The sequence below is a fragment of the Pelophylax lessonae genome (genome assembly GCF_965119305.1).
Source record: "Pelophylax lessonae genome assembly, chromosome: 10".
In the NCBI taxonomy this organism is placed as follows: domain Eukaryota; kingdom Metazoa; phylum Chordata; class Amphibia; order Anura; family Ranidae; genus Pelophylax; species Pelophylax lessonae.
Window position 1 is genome coordinate 2,906,959 of NC_138777.1, and position 17,964 is coordinate 2,924,922.

At 46.3% G+C, this 17,964-nt stretch overlaps 1 protein-coding gene across 1 annotated transcript in view; it reads right to left on the reverse strand.

The window, feature by feature from the left end:
- Positions 1–17,964, reverse strand: part of PDE3B (phosphodiesterase 3B) — a 237,825-nt gene that overhangs the window by 137,780 nt on the left and 82,081 nt on the right. The window lies entirely within an intron of this gene.

Sequence of the window (17,964 nt, forward strand, 5' to 3'; positions counted from 1 at the left end):
TGCTGGGGGAACTCCCAGAGAGTTGGGGGGCCCAGAGTTACCCAGGGACAAAGAAATGAGGTTAGACGGCCAACGAAAGGCAGATACACAGAACGTCCCTGTTGGGGGGGGGGGGGCTCCCAGAGAGTTGGGGGGCCCAGAGTTACCCAGGGACAAAGAAATTAGGTTAGACGGCCAATGAAAGGCAGATACACAGAACGTCCCTGTTGGGGGGGCTCCCAGAGAGTTGGGGGGCCCAGAGTTACCCAAGAACAAAGAAATGAGGTTAGGCGGCCAACGAAAGGCAGATACACAGAACGTCCCGGATGGGGGGGGGCTCCCAGAGAGTTGGGGGGCCCAGAGTTACCCAGGGACAAAGAAATTAGGTTAGACGGCCAATGAAAGGCAGATACACAGAACGTCCCTGTTGGGGGGGGGGGGGGCTCCCAGAGAGTTGGGGGGCCCAGAGTTACCCAAGAACAAAGAAATGAGGTTAGGCGGCCAACGAAAGGCAGATACACAGAACGTCCCGGATGGGGGGGGGGGACTCCCAGAGAGTTGGGGGGCCTAGAGTTACCCAGGGACAAAGAAATGAGGTTAGACGGCCAATGAAAGGCAGATACACAGAACGTCCCTGCTGGGGGAACTCCCAGAGAGTTGGGGGGCCCAGAGTTACCCAGGGACAAAGAAATGAGGTTAGGCGGCCAACGAAAGGCAGATACACAGAACGTCCCTGCTGGGGGGGGCTCCCAGAGAGTTGGGGGGCCCAGAGTTACCCAGGGACAAAGAAATGAGGTTAGGCGGCCAACGAAAGGCAGATACACAGAACGTCCCTGTTGGGGGGGGGGGGGCTCCCAGAGAGTTGGGGGGCCCAGAGTTACCCAGGGACAAAGAAATGAGGTTAGACGGCCAACGAAAGGCAGATACACAGAACGTCCCGGATGGGGGGGGGGCTCCCAGAGAGTTGGGGGGCCCAGAGTTACCCAGGGACAGAGAAATGAGGTCAGCCGGTCAGACAGCCTCTGCGAGATCAGTGCAGACCAATGGGGAGGAGGTTGGGGTTCACCTACCATGGGCTCTGGGTGAATCCTGCAGGTTCACGGTCCTGGTGAATTTATGTGCAGATTCACCTGAGAGAATTGTATTTAATCCTAAAGGCTGCGTTCACACCTGGGCAGATTTGCTGTGATTCTGCCCGCAATTTCATAATGGTCAGGTGCAAATGACAAAATCGCAAAACGCACATTTCAGATGCCACTATTTGAATGGCACCTAAAAAAAAACACAGTGAGGTCCTGGAAAATTGCGTGGCAATCGCAGCAAACCGCATTGCGTGAAGCCAATTGCCCAAAAAAAGTTCAGCAGCTTCTTTTGGGCAACATACTTCATGCGATAATTGCGAAGGAATGGCATCTGAAATGTGCGTTGTGCAATTCGTCATTCACACCCGGGCGTTGCGAAATGATGGGCAGAATCGCGGCAAATCTGCCTGCGATTCAAAAACACCCGCGCAGCTCAACACCGTGTACTGTGCTAGAACATCCCTCCACCATGTTATTTAACCCTTTTGCTGCCAGAGGCGTTTTTTTTTTTTTTTTGCAAATTTTACGCCTGAAGATTAATTAAAACCCCCAAAACCAATCTTTTCTGAAAGCAGACATTCTGGAGAATAAAATGGCGTTCCAATTTCTATTTTTTTTTATATCACATAATGTTAGCGCAAAGGTCTAGGAAACACAAAAGTTCAGTAAAAAAAAAAAAAAAAAACACATTAAAGTTCATTTTAGGGAGCACAAAAAAATAAAATGACCCAATTTTTTTTTTTGGGGTAAAATATAAAAGAGGAGGTTAAATAGACACCCAACATGACGAACCCTAAAACTGCCTGAGCCTGTGAAATTTCGGTATCCTATATTCTCCTCCATAGGTCAGGACTTGACCAATTGGGCTTTCAATCTAGGAGCCGTTTTCAACTACTTAACCACTTGCCGTCCGACCGCCCACCACAGATATACTGCAGCAGGCTGGCTCTGCGACGTATAGGTACATTGGTTTGTGGGAACGCTCCTGGGGGTGCCCGCCCGCACCCATTAAGCAGCGAGGAAGCTAATCCACATGGCCAGCGGCCGCGATCGCTCCCTGTGAAGAGAGGACGGCGGTCTGCTGTTGTAAACACAGCAGACTGTTATTCTCTCAGGAATCAGCACATAGCGCCTGTGATCCTCCTATTTCTGTGTTAAATTCCACAAGCCCCTCCCCCCCACAGTTAGAAAACACCCCCTAGGCTCACACTTAACCCTTTGATCACCCCTGAGTTAACCCCTTCCCTGCCAGTGTCATTATTACAGTAACAGTGCATATTTGTAGCATTGACTACTGTAGCAATGTCACTGATCCCCCCCCAAAAATGTCAGTTAGGGGTCCGATCTGTCGGCCGCAATGTCGCAGTCCCGCTAATCGCCGCCATTACTAGTTAAAAAATTTTTTTTTTCAAAAATGTAAAAAATGATAAATCTTTCCCCTAGTTTGTAGACGTGATAACTTTTGCGCACACCAATCAAATTTTTTTTAACCAAAAATATGTAGCAGAATACAAATTGGCTGAAATAGATGAAAACATTTGTTTTTTACATTTTTTTTTTTATTGGGAATGTTATATAGCAGAAAGTGAAAAATCTATTTTTTTTTTTTTTTTTTTTTAGAATGGTCGCTCTTTTTTTTTTTGTTTATAGCGCAAAAAATAAAAAAGTCATAGTCATAGGCAACCCGCTGTGTCCTTTTTGTGACAGGTTCTCTTTAAAGAGACATCCAGGGTCCAAAAGACCCCCCAATGTCTCTCTGGAGCTCCTCTGAATGGAAAGAACATTGCACTGCATTACATTCTTTCCCTGCCTTGAACCCAGAAGTGACGTCACGGGTCAACAACTTAAAGGGGAGGAGAGTGGGCGTGTGTGCACTCTCCTCCCTCCCCTCTACCTGGGGGCACCCGCGATGCCAGTCCTGGGCCCACAGATGGGCAGGCGAAGCTCGGGATACATAGTGGAGGGGGGCATGCACGAGGCGTGGGGAGAATTCAGGCGGATCCTCAGGCGCCAAAACGAAACTCCTGGTTGCCATGGCGACCTGGCGCCTGTGGTTCGTCGAGCTCTGATATAGACAATGCTATAAAAGCGCCTACAGGTCAAAGTTTTTGCGCACATACGCTCCTGATGCATGCGTGAACATTCGTACGTTTTTATATGCGAGGTGGGGGGGGGGTCCAAAAATCTTAGTAAATGTTGAGTGTAACGCTTACAAAGATTTTTCACATAACTTTTTATTTTTTCACACAGGTGACAAAAGATGGAAATGAAGACAAAGTAACACCTTAGGGAGATCTTTGGAGGAATTGGATCTTTTTTCCTCCATGAAATATAAATGGGAAGATATGAAGTGGACGGCCTAATGGCCATTAGTGGAGCTTTATCCTCTTTAGCGGAGACAAGAAACTTTCCCTCTCCAGCTGTCACCGTGGGGGGAAGGAGGACATTATGGAAAATGCGATTGCTGACGTCCATGTCATTGATTGACCGCATTCTGCTCTGTGTAATTATCCCGCTACAGGCCTGACCTGTCCACCCATGTCCCATCACAGCGAGGCCATGTGCAGCCACCGATGACGCCGCGCTCTGATTAACTGATGTGACCGGCTCAGTGATCTCTGTACAGCGCTGCGGTATATGTCAGAGCTATATAAATGTATAATAATAATAGTGTGTGACTGTGGGGGAGGGGACATTAGAGTGTAAGCTCCTCTGGTACAGAGACTGATGTGACTGTGGGGGAGGGGACATTAGAGTGTAAGCTCCTCAGGTACAGAGACTGATGTGATTGGCTCAGTGATCTCTGTACAGCGCTGCGGTATATGTCAGAGCTATATACATGTATAATAATAATAGTGTGTGACTGTGGGGGAGGGGACATTAGAGTGTAAGCTCCTCTGGTACAGAGACTGATGTGACTGTCGGGGAGTGGACATTAGAGTGTAAGCTCCTCTGGTACAGAGACTGATGTCACTGTGGTGGAGGGGACATTAAAGTGTCAGCTCCTCTGGTACAGAGATGGATGTGACTGTGGTGGAGGGGACATTAGAGTGTAAGCTCCTCTGGTACAGAGACTGATGTGACTGTGGGGGAGGAGACATTAGAGTGTAAGCTCCTCAGGTACAGAGACTGATTGGACTGTGGGGGGCAGGGGACATTAGAGTGTAAGCTCCTCTGGTACAGAGACTGATGTGACTGTGGGGGAGGGGACATTAGAGTGTAAGCTCCTCTGGTACAGAGACTGATGTGACTGTGGGGGAGGGGACATTAGAGTGTAAGCTCCTCTGGTGCAGAGACTTATGTGACTGTGGGGGGACATTGGAGTGTAAGCTCCTCTGGTACAGAGACTGATGTGATTGGCTCAGTGATCTCTGTACAGCGCTGCGGTATATGTCAGAGCTATATAAATGTATAATAATAATAGTGTGTGACTGTGGGGGAGGGGACATTAGAGTGTAAGCTCCTCTGGTACAGAGACTGATGTGATTGTGGGGAAGGGGGCAGAGTGTAAGCTCCTCTGGTACAGAGACTGATGTAACTGTGGGGGAGGGGACATTGGAGTGTAAGCTCCTCTGGTACAGAGACTGATGTGACTGTGGAGAAGGGGACATTAGAGTGTAAGCTCCTCTGGTACAGAGACTGATGTGACTGTGGGGGGAGGGGACATTAGAGTGTAAGAACCTCTGGTACAGAGACTGATGCCACTGTGGGGGAGGGGACATTAGAGTGTAAGCTACTCTGGTACAGAAACTGATGTGACTGTGGGGGGAGGGGACATTAGAGTGTAAGTTCCTCTGGTACAGAGACTGATGTGACTGGGGGGAGGGGACATTAGAGTGTAAGCTCCTCTGGTACAGAGACTGATGTGACTGGGGGGAGGGGACATTAGAGTGTAAGCTCCTCTGGTACAGAGACTGATGTGACTGTGGGGGGGGGGGGGGCATTAGAGTGTAAGCTCCTCTGGTACAGAGACTGATGTGACTGTGGGGGGAGGGGACATTAGAGTGTAAGCTCCTCTGGTACAGAGACTGATGTGACTGTGGGGGAGGGGACATTGGAGTGGAAGCTCCTCTGGTACAAAGACTGATATGACTGGCTCAGTGATCTCTGTACAGCGCTGCAATATATGTCAGGATTAATTAAAAAAAAAAAAATAATTTTATTGCACTGTTTCATGCATACAGTTTTCTCCGCTCTAAATAATACAATTGGAAAAGGTGGATGGAGATCGCCAGGCCCCTCCTACAGGAGGAATTCCAGGGCGGCGGGGCGTTGCGCTCTTTACATTCTCGCCATTACTCTTTAACTCAGTTGCCACTAAACACGATGTAAACATTCCACAACTACCATGAGAATCCTGAGACGGCATAAAACATGAGAAGACACAAAGTCATCATAAACATGACAGACCGTACACAGCGCAGACAAGGGGGGGGGGGAGGGGGGGTGATGTTACAGTCCCATATACAGTATGATGTCGCTGCACTAACCCCGCAGAGAAATAACAAGAGAACAGATCCGAAAAACTGCAGATATCACAGGAAACGAATAGCGATCCTGTAAATATTTGCTTCTTTTATTACGATGAAGACAAAAAAAAAAAACAACAGCTTTTAATTTAATTTGTTGCATATGTATTGTATTCCTGTATACAGCCAGCAGGTGGCACACTCTGCTCTGGTTTACATGTTTTCCAGGCTTTGCAGAAAAAAAATCTATTGTTTTATTGAGTTCAATAGCTCAAGTCCAAATTTACAAACCAAGCTAGAAGGGTGAGAGCAAACCCCCCAACCCCCCCCCCCCCCTCCACTCTACTACTCCCTGCCTGTCCTTCCCAGAGCAGCCATACAGAATCCCAAAACAACCACCAAGCCAATCAATATATACTGCTGAACAAAATTAAAGGTACACTTTTTAAGCAGCGTATAGCATCAAGTCACTGAGCACATGTGACAGACGTGAAAGGGTCTGGAGAAGCCGTGGAGAACGTTATGCTGCCTGTAACATCGTTCAGCATGACCGGTTTGGTGGTGGTCAGTGATGGTCTGGGGAGGCAAATCCATGGAGGTACGCACAGACCTCTACAGGCTAGACAATGCCACCCTGACTGCCATTAGGTATCGGGATGATATCCTTGGACCCATTGTCAGATCCTATGCTGGTGCAGGGGGGTCCTGGGTTCCTCCTGGTGCACCACGATGCCCAGCCTCATGTGGTGAGAGTATGCAGCCAGTTCCTGGAGGATGAAGGAATTTATACCATTGAATGGCCCCCACACTTGTCTGACCTAAATCCAATAGAACACCTCTGGGACATTATGTTTCCGTCTATCTGACGCTGCCAGGTTGCACCTCAGTCTGTTCAGGAGCTCAGTGATGTTCTGGTCCAGATCTGGGAGGAAATTCCCCAGGACAACATCCATCATCTCATTAGGAGCATGCCCCGACGCTGTAAGGCATGCATACAAGCACGTCGGGCCATACAAACTACTCTGAGGTCCTGCAATGAAATTTCAGCAAAATGGACCCGCTTGCTGCATCATTTTTTCACTTTGATTTTCAGGGGGGGGGGGGCTTTGAATTCAGTATACCATTCAGTATATATTCAGTGACCAGTATAGATCCTAACACATTACCCAGTCCATACCAGTATAGATCCTAACACATTACCCAGTCCCTACCAGTATAGATCCTAACACATTACCCAGTCCATACCAGTATAGATCCTAACACATTACCCAGTCCATACCAGTATAGATCCTAACACATTGCCCAGTCCATACCAGTATAGATCCTAACACATTACCCAGTCCATACCAGTATAGATCCTAACACATTACCCAGTCCATACCAGCAATGATCCTAACACATTACCCAGTCCATACCAGTATAAATCCTAACACATTACCCAGTCCATACCAGTATAGATCCTAACGCATTACCCAGTCCATACCAGTACAGATCCTAACACATTACCCAGTCCCTACCAGTATAGATCCTAACACATTACCCAGTCCCTACCAGTATAGATCCTAACACATTACCCAGTCCATACCAGTATAGATCCTAACACATTACCCAGTCTATACCAGTATAGATCCTAATACATTGCCCAGTCCATACCAGTATAGATCCTAACACATTACCCAGTCCATACCAGTATAGATCCTAACACATTACCCAGTCCATACCAGTATAGATCCTAACACATTACCCAGTCCATACCAGTATAGATCCTAACACATTACCCAGTCCATACCAGTATAGATCCTAACACATTACCCAGTCCATACCAGTATAGATCCTAACACATTACCCAGTCCATATCAGTATAGATCCTAACACATTACCCAGTCCATATCAGTATAGATCCTAACACATTACCCAGTCCCTACCAGTATAGATCCTAACACATTACCCAGTCCATACCAGTATAGATCCTAACACATTACCCAGTCCATACCAGTATAGATCCTAACACATTGCCCAGTCCATACCAGTATAGATCCTAACACATTACCCAGTCCATACCAGTATAGATCCTAACACATTACCCAGTCCATACCAGTATAGATCCTAACACATTACCCAGTCCATACCAGTATAGATCCTAACACATTACCCAGTCCATACCAGTATAGATCCTAACACATTACCCAGTCCATATCAGTATAGATCCTAACACATTACCCAGTCCATATCAGTATAGATCCTAACACATTACCCAGTCCCTACCAGTATAGATCCTAACACATTACCCAGTCCATACCAGTATAGATCCTAACACATTACCCAGTCCATACCAGTATAGATCCTAACACATTGCCCAGTCCATACCAGTATAGATCCTAACACATTACCCAGTCCATACCAGTATAGATCCTAACACATTACCCAGTCCATACCAGTATAGATCCTAACACATTACCCAGTCCATACCAGCAATGATCCTAACACATTACCCAGTCCATACCAGTATAAATCCTAACACATTACCCAGTCCATACCAGTATAGATCCTAACGCATTACCCAGTCCATACCAGTACAGATCCTAACACATTACCCAGTCCCTACCAGTATAGATCCTAACACATTACCCAGTCCCTACCAGTATAGATCCTAACACATTACCCAGTCCATACCAGTATAGATCCTAACACATTACCCAGTCTATACCAGTATAGATCCTAATACATTGCCCAGTCCATACCAGTATAGATCCTAACACATTACCCAGTCCATACCAGTATAGATCCTAACACATTACCCAGTCCATACCAGTATAGATCCTAACACATTACCCAGTCCATACCAGTATAGATCCTAACACATTACCCAGTCCATACCAGTATAGATCCTAACACATTACCCAGTCCATACCAGTATAGATCCTAACACATTACCCAGTCCATATCAGTATAGATCCTAACACATTACCCAGTCCCTACCAGTATAGATCCTAACACATTACCCAGTCCATACCAGTATAGATCCTAACACATTACCCAGTCCATACCAGTATAGATCCTAACACATTGCCCAGTCCATACCAGTATAGATCCTAACACATTACCCAGTCCATACCAGTATAGATCCTAACACATTACCCAGTCCATACCAGTATAGATCCTAACACATTACCCAGTCCATACCAGTATAGATCCTAACACATTGCCCAGTCCATACCAGTATAGATCCTAACACATTACCCAGTCCATACCAGTATAGATCCTAACACATTACCCAGTCCATACCAGTATAGAGCCTAACACATTGCCCAGTCCATACCAGTATAGATCCTAACACATTACCCAGTCCATACCAGTATAGATCCTAACACATTACCCAGTCCATACCAGTATAGATCCTAACACATTACCCAGTCCATACCAGTATAGATCCTAACACATTACCCAGTCCATACCAGTATAGATCCTAACACATTACCCAGTCCATACCAGTATAGATCCTAACACATTACCCAGTCCATATCAGTATAGATCCTAACACATTACCCAGTCCCTACCAGTATAGATCCTAACACATTACCCAGTCCATACCAGTATAGATCCTAACACATTACCCAGTCCATACCAGTATAGATCCTAACACATTGCCCAGTCCATACCAGTATAGATCCTAACACATTACCCAGTCCATACCAGTATAGATCCTAACACATTACCCAGTCCATACCAGTATAGATCCTAACACATTACCCAGTCCATACCAGTATAGATCCTAACACATTGCCCAGTCCATACCAGTATAGATCCTAACACATTACCCAGTCCATACCAGTATAGATCCTAACACATTACCCAGTCCATACCAGTATAGAGCCTAACACATTGCCCAGTCCATACCAGTATAGATCCTAACACATTACCCAGTCCATACCAGTATAGATACTAACACATTACCCAGTCCATACCAGTATAGAGCCTAACACATTACCATAAAGCGCAGATTTGTGGAGCGCACGACTAATAGTTGTCCTGTGGACAGATTCTCCCACCTGAGCTGTGGATCTCTGCAGCTCCTCCAGAGTTCCCATGAGCCTCTTGGCTGCTTCTCTAATGAATGCTCTCCTTGTCCGGCTGGTCAGTTTAGGTGGACGGCCATGTCTTGGTAGGGTTGCCCGGCCGGTCAGTTTAGGTGGACAGCCATGTCTTGGTAGGGTTGCAGTTGTGCCATACTCTTTCCATTGTCCCATGATGGATTGATCAGCGCTCCGTGAGATGGTCAAAGCTTGGGAGATTTTTTTATAACCTAACCCTGCTTTACACTTCTCCACAACTTTATCCCTGACCTGTCTGCTGTGTTCCTTGGCCTTCATGATGCTGTTTGTTCACTAAGGTTCTCTAACAAACCTCTGAGGGCTTCACAGAACAGCTGTATTTATACTGAGATTAAATGACACACAGATGGACTCTATTTACTAATTAGGTGACTTCTAAAGGCAATTGGTTCCACTAGATTTTAATTAGGGTCCTTTCACACGGCACGGTCCTTTTTTTTTTCCGCTCAGGCACTTTTTTTTTTTTTTAAAACGGACACGGATGACACTTTTGTAGGGTCTGTTCCCTATGTCAGTTTTTCATCCATCCGTTTGCGGATGAAAAACGGACATAATGTATGTCTATGGGATTGCGGAGGTCAGCGTATGACCATCCGCTGACATCCGTTTTTGCGTCCGTTCCATTTTTTAAACAGAAGAAAAATAGGGTTCTCTTCCATCTCAAAAAACGGAACTGAACGGAAAGGACGCAAAACGGATGTCAGTGGATGGTCATACGCTGACCTCCGCAATCCCATAGACATACATTATGTCCGTTTTTTATCGGCAAACGGATGGGAAGAAAAATGGACATACGGAACGCCCGTGTGAAAGGACCCTTAGGGGTATCAGAGTAAAGGGGGGTGAATACAAATGCAGCCACACTTTTCACAGATTTATTTGTATCATTTATCATTTTCCTTCCACTTCACAATTATGGCCACTTTGTGTCGGTCTATCACATAAAATCCCAATAAAATACATGTATTTTGTATATAATTCATAAATATGACATGCCTCATAATCAATGAAGGGTGTCAGGATTGTCCCCCGCCCGCCCTCCCCCATTCTGTGCCCTATAATCACCAGAGGGTGGCCAGTTGTCCCAGTCTCAGGATCTTTTTGAAACTGTGGACAATTTCAAGGGGTGTGAATACTTTTTCAAGGCACTGTAAATCTTTACTGTACAGTCTCAAGAGTAGGTATAGCAGCAAATAAGAGTTGGCAAATCTGCCAGATAGAGTAGGGACTGGCCAGAGAGGGATCGCTATGACACAGCTGGCTGGCTAGAAAATGTATTGCATCATATGGAAAGTAAGAATCTTTATAAGTAACAGTTTGCTGTAGGAAAGGGTTAAAAAGTGTCAGCTCCTCCCAGGTTTCCCATGTGTTGTATATATGAAGCATGAGCATTCAGTTCTGCATTTCTACCGCATTGTGCAGGATGGGAACTGTAAGAGTCAGTTCACACCGGAGCGACTCAAAGTCGCCCCGACTCTGAAGTCGCCCGTGCAGCACGACTTCATAGCGGCTTGCAAACGACTTCTCATAATAGAAGTCAATGCAAGTCGCTCCGAGTTCGCCCTGAACTTTTTCGTACCTTTTTCTAAGTCGGAGCGACTTGAGTCGCTCTGATTAGAATGGTTTTATTGCACAGAATGGAGCGCTACTTGTCAGGCGACCAAGTCGGAGTAGTGTGAACTGGGTCTAAAGGGCCGGGATACCTGAAGGGGCCATGTGAATGACTACAAGTATATACACTGAACAAAATTATAAACGCAACACACAAAAGGCCGATTCCTCTCCAATATTCTTCACAAATCTGTGTAAATCTGTGTTAGTGATCACTTCTCCTTTGCCGAGATAATCCATCCACCTCACAGGTGTGGCATATCAAGATGCTAATTGGACAGCATGATTATTGCACAGGTGTGCCTTAGGCTGCCCACAATAAAAGGCCACTCTAAAATGTGCAGTTTTACTGTATTGGGGCGGGGCGGGGCGGGGCGGGGCGGGGGGTGGGGGGTCTGAAAACCAGTCAGTATCTGGTGTGACCACCATTTGCCTCACGCAGTGCAACCCATCTCCTTGGCATAGAGTTGATCAGGTTGGTGATTGGTTCCTGTGGAATGTTGGTCCTCTCCTCTTCAATGGCTGTGTGAAGTTGCTGGATATTGGCAGGACCTGGAACACGCTGTCCTATACACCGATCCAGAGCATCCCAGTGATGTGGAGGCGGGGCTGCTCGGGTGCGAGCACACATGAGCGCCAGGAGCGCTGGTTGGGGACCCGAAAAGAGGAGGTTTGTGGCCGATCTGTGCAATTCCATTACAGAGCAGGTAAGTACAGACCTTTTTATTATTTAACCACATCCGGACCGCCCGCCGCAGTTTTATGTCGCTACTTTGACGTTATGCTATGCAGGGAGAAGAAACAGCCAGATCGCTGTTCACAGTACACAACGTTCTGTCTTTTTGTAAACAGCGGAAGTCTGTCAGCAAGTCCTGGCCAATGATTCATGGCTGAGACCTGCTGATCAGCTGTGTCCAATCACAGCCCAGAGCTCTGTGTTGACAAGCCGATCTCTGTGAATCTTCTCCCTGAGAGCCGGTTCACACTGGGGCGACTTGGCCACCTGACAAGTCGCCGTGGGTCGCCTGCCATAGATTGGCACAGGACCCGTTCTAATAGGAGCGACACAAGTCGCTCCAACTTAGAAAAAGGGTCCTGTACTACTTTGGGGCGACCTGGAGCGACCTGCATTGACTTCAATGATATTAAGTCCGTGCATGTCGCTCCGAGGTCGCGGTGCGCGCTGTGCACCGCAACTTCACAGGTCGCCCCGGCAAGTCGGGTCGCCTGTATTTGAACCGGCTCTGAAGAAGAAACAAAGATTTTTTTTTTTTTTTAGTAAAAGCCTCACACATTATACATTGTTAGGCACATACTTAACCCCTTGATTACCCCAAAATATTAACCCCTTCCCAGCCAGTGTCATTAGTACAGTGACAGTGTATAGTATTATCGCCGATTACTGTATTGGTGTCACTTGTGATGTCAGTGGCACTCAGTCCCCCCCCCCCCCCCCCAGCGTCAGATTGCCCTATGCACTACCACAGTCCTATTATAAGTCGCTGATCACTGCCATTAGCAGCATTAAAATATGTACACATACACACACACACACACACACACACACACACACACACCCCAAAGTTTGCAGACACTATAACTTTCATGCAAGCCCATCAATATACACTTATTGGGATTTTCTTACATTTATTTTTAAAAGAAAGACGTTTTATAATACATTTTGGTCAAAATTTATGAACACATTTGATTTATTGGAAACGTTTAGTGCCGGTTCCCATTTCAGTGATGTCAGACATTGCATGCGAGTCGGGTGCGATGCAGTGGATTTGCAGGGTTCCCGCATCCCACCAATGTGAACCGGCACTCAATAGCAGAAAGAAGAAAATATATATTTTTTTTTTTTAAACTTTCAATATTTTTATGTTTATATAAATAAACAAAAATAATAAATAAAAAAACAGAGGTGATCAAATACCACCAAAAGAAAGCTTTATTTGTGTGAAAGAAATGATATAAATTGCATGCGGGTACAGCGCTGCATAACCGCGCAATTACCAGTCAAAGTAGCGCAGTGCTGCATAGCTCTGGTCATGAAGGGGGTAAAACCTTCTGGAGCTCAAATGGTCAATAAGCAAACTAAGCTTGGGGGGGGGGGGGGCTGCCATGGGGGACGGATACCAATCAAACCAATCATATATATTTCTCATTTCTCTACATTCACCATTTCTGAGCAAACCGGTAAAAGCCGCATTAAAGGTCGTGGTCGTATTAAAGGTCGTATTTCTGGCAGAGAACCTGCAAACTTTTTAACCAAAACTTTGCATTTGGCCAACTTTGGCACAAATCCAAACCTCGTCCCTACTTACAACTACGGAGGTTCTCCGCACACAACTGCCCCAAAATGAGAGAGACGGCAACAGGAAATTAAGAAGCAAAACTGTATAAAATGTCGCAGGTTGCAATAAATGTCCGTATTGTGTTTCTGTTTGTGACGAGTGCGGCGCCACCTGCTGCCTGACGCACTGACACAGAAAATATACGCAATCTTTGCCAATTCGTCTCACAAATCGCAACATTTACACAAAAAGTGGCGAAGAGGAATTTTCCCATCTCTGAGTTGCGTTCCATGCACTGAGCTTCGTCCTTTATTTGTCGCACTTCTAGAAATTTCACAATCTGCAATATTTTAATGTCACCCCGCTGACTGTCAATCAGGTCCAGCGACTCGTCGCTACACGTCATACAAAGGGATAGGATAAGGGAGGTGCTTCAGAAATAGAGAGAGAAATAAAAGGTGGGGCTTCGGGAATATAGCGAGAAACACAAGGCGGGGCTTCAGGAATAAAGAGAAATAAAAGGCGGGGCTTTAGGAATAGAGAGAAATAAAAGGCGGGGCTTCAGAAATCTAAAGAAACAAAAGCGGGACTTCGGAAATCTAGAGAGACACATAAGTCGGGGCATCGGAAAATAAAAAAAACACAAAAGGCGGGGCTTCAGGAATATAGACAGATATAAAGGGTGGGGCGTCAGGAATATAGCAAAAAATAAAAGGTGGGGGCTTTGGAAATAGAGAGAAACAAGGTGGGGCTTCAGGAATAGAGAAATAAAAGGTGGGGCTTCAGGAATAGAGAGAAACACAAGGTGGGGCTTTGGGAATAGAGAGAAATAAAAGGCGGGGCTTCAGAAATCTAAAGAAACAAAAGCGGGGCTTTGAAAAACTAGAGAGACACATAAGGCGGGGCTTCATATAATAAAGAGACACAAAAGGCGGGGCTTCAGGAATATAGACAGAAATAAAGGGTGGGGCGTCAGGAATATAGCAAAAAATAAAAAGGTGGGGCTTCGGGAATAGAGAGATAAAAGGTGGGGGCTTCAGGAATATAGAGAGAAATAAAAGGCGTGGCTTCAGAAATCTAAAGAAACAAAAAGGCGGGGCTTCGGAAATCTAGAGAGACACAAAAGGCAGGGCTTCGGAAATAAATACAAAAGGCGGGGCTTCAGAAATAGAGACACAAAAGGCGGGGCTTTGGGAATATAGAGAGAAGAAAAAGGTGGGGCTTCTGAAATGGAGAGAGAAACAAAAGGTGGGGCTTTGGAAAGCAAGAGAGGAAAAAAAGGTGAGGCTTCAAAAATAATGAGAAACAAAAGGCGGGGCTTCAGAAATAGAGATAAACAAAGTAACACTGTGGCTGCCATACACATACAATGTGAGCTACCATCGCTGGCTGCTGAACCCGAGCAGTATCGGCCACCAACTTTCTCTCATCTCTTTTTCACTTTAACAAATAGGGACAAAATATTGTAGTTCAACACCTGACACCTTCACAGACTATGTGAGTGTCATTGCGCCCCCCCCCCCCTCCCCCCCCATGTATCAGTCTGTACAAAAGGAAGTCTCCAGCACCCACCAAACACTGGAACATAAGCTGGCAGCGGAGTGGCCCTTTAGTAGAGAAGCCGTTGAGGGTGTCATGGAGGAAGCAGAGCGCCCTGGAGCCGGTCACGCTGCGATGCTCTGCACAGCTCTGCGGTCGCCCTGCTATTCTTTGTGACGTCAATCGGCGTATGTCAGGCGGCCACATATCAAGAATCTCAGAGTGAGATGACGCAACGCGCTTCGCTCCCATCAGCCAAACCACAAGGAAACCACAAGCAGCGTCCCGGAGAGGTATGGATTGCATCGGCTGCTGTGTGTCACTCACTGCATACACCCGGCCAAGCTGATTATAGGGCACCAGCAAGGGGCAAAAACCACACTGACGCTGGGGAACCCTGGCATCCTCTGGTGATTATAGGGCACAGCATTGGGGGGGGGGGGTAAAGGGCCAAAAACCATACTGACACTGGGGAAGCCGGGCACCCTCTGGTGATTATAGGGCACAGCAGGGGGGTCCTGACACCCTTCATTGATTATGAGGCATGTCATATACATGAATTGTATACAAAATATATGTATTTTATTGGGATTTTATGTGATAGACACAAAGTGGCCATAATTGTGAAGTGGAAGGAAAATGATAAATGATACAAATAAATCTGTGAAAAGTGTGGCTGCATTTGTATTCACCCCCCCGGAGTCAATACTTTGTAGCTCCGCCTTTCCCTGCAATTACAGCTGCAAGTCTTTTTGGGGATGTCTCTACCAGCTTTGCACATCTAGAGAGGACATTTCTGCCCATTCTTCTCTGCAGAATATCTCATCTCTGTCAGATTGGATGGAGAGCGTCTGTGAACAGCAATTTTCAAGTCTTGCCACAGATTCTCAATGTGATTTAGGTCTGGACTGTAACTGGGCCATTCTAACACATGAAACCATTCCATTGTAGCTCTGGCTGGATGTTTCCGGTCGTTGTCCTGCTGGAAGGTGAACCTCCGCCCCAGTCTCAAGTTTTTTCTTCTAAGATTGCCCTGTATTTGGCTCCATCCATCTTCCCATCAACTCTGACCAGCTTCCCTGTCCCTGCTGAAGAAAAGCATCCCCACCCCATGATGCTGCCACCACCATGTTTCACAGTGGGGATGGTGTGTTCAGGGTGATGTGCAGTGTTAGTTTTCCCCCACACAGAGTTTTGCTTTTTAAGCCAAAAAGTTGAATTTTGGTCTCATCTGAGCAGAGCTCCTTCTTCCATGTTTGCTCCTCCCCCACATGGCTTCTCCCAAACTGCAAAACTGGACTTCTTATGGATTTCTTCCACCAATGGCTTTCTTCTTCTCACTCTTCCATAAAGGGCAGATTTGTGGAGCGCACAACTAATAGTTGTCCTGTGGACACAGGGCCGTTTTTAACATGGGGCAAAAGGGGCATCTGTAACTTCTAGAAACCAATCAGTGGGCAGTAATGATATGCTGTGACCTCTGCCAACCAATCACAATCCCTGTCTGATTTGCTGCAGTAAACTCAATATGAGTCAAGCTGCTAAATACTGTATGTCTCAGAGCGTGGGGGAGGGGTCCAAGAAAATGTTTGCCTCTGGTCCAATCAATATTACAGATGGCCCTGTGTGAACAGATTCTCCCACCTGAGCTGTGGATCTCTGCAGCTCCTCCAGAGTTCCCATGGGCCTCTTGGCTGCTTCTCTGATGAATGCTCTCCTTGCCCGGCCGGTCAGTTTAGGTGGACGGCCATGTCTTGGTAGGGTTGCAGTTGTGCCATACTCTTTCCATTTTCCCATGATGGATTGATCAGAGCTCCGTGAGATGGTCAAAGCTTGGGGGATTTTTTTATAACCTAACCCTGCTTTACACTTCTCCACAACTTTATCCCTGACCTGTCTGGTGTGTTCCTTGGCCTTCATGATGCTGTTTGTTCAATAAGGTTCTCTAACAAACCTCTGAGGGCTTCACAGAACAGCTGTATTTATACTGAGATTAAATGACACACAGGTGGTCTCTATTTACTATTTAGGTGACTTCTGAAGGCAATTGGTTCCACTAGATTTTAGTTAGAGGTATCAGTGTAAAGGGGGGTGAATACAAATGCAGCCACACTTTTCACAGATTTATTTGTATAATTTATCATTTTCTTTCCACTTCACAATTATGGCCACTTTGTGTCGGACATAAAATCCCAATAAAATAGATGTACGTTTTTGGTTGTAACAAAATGTGGAAAATTTCAAGGGGTGTGAATACTTTTTCAAGGCTTTCTACATTAATAGCCATCTTCATCCTCACCTCTCCCACCTGGCTATATAAGGATGTGACACCATACATTCTATGCCTCTGCCTCGCCCCACCCCCTTCCTGCACTTTAGCCTATCAGTGAAGATCATCACACTCCATCCTCCTCATCCATCTTGGCCCCTTCCCTTTCCATTCACTAGATCACAAAGCAGCCACTCCCCCTGCAAGCCTGATTTCACCTGGTGTGCATCAACTGAATAGAAAGAGAAAACAGAAGGAAATTTGTGCTGACACCAATACAAAAAGATACAATGTCTGACCACCTTTTGAAAATGCCATCCGCCTGGCTGCATCTGGCTTCTGACCGGACACAGTTATCCAGAATCTCCATAACATTGCATCTCGGTCACCGGGAATCCATGGAATCCCTCGGAAAGCCAGGCAACCGGCATTTTTATAGCAGAGGGGTTAGAAGTGGAAGCCCGCCTATATCTATTGGTACAGTTATGACATCATCAGCTCTCGCTGGATTCGCACTGCTATTCGTTACTAATGATACCCCAGCGCCAATGGCGCTCCAGTATGCGGCGCTGTCCTGCGTTACATTAATCAGTGCGTCAGGTAACC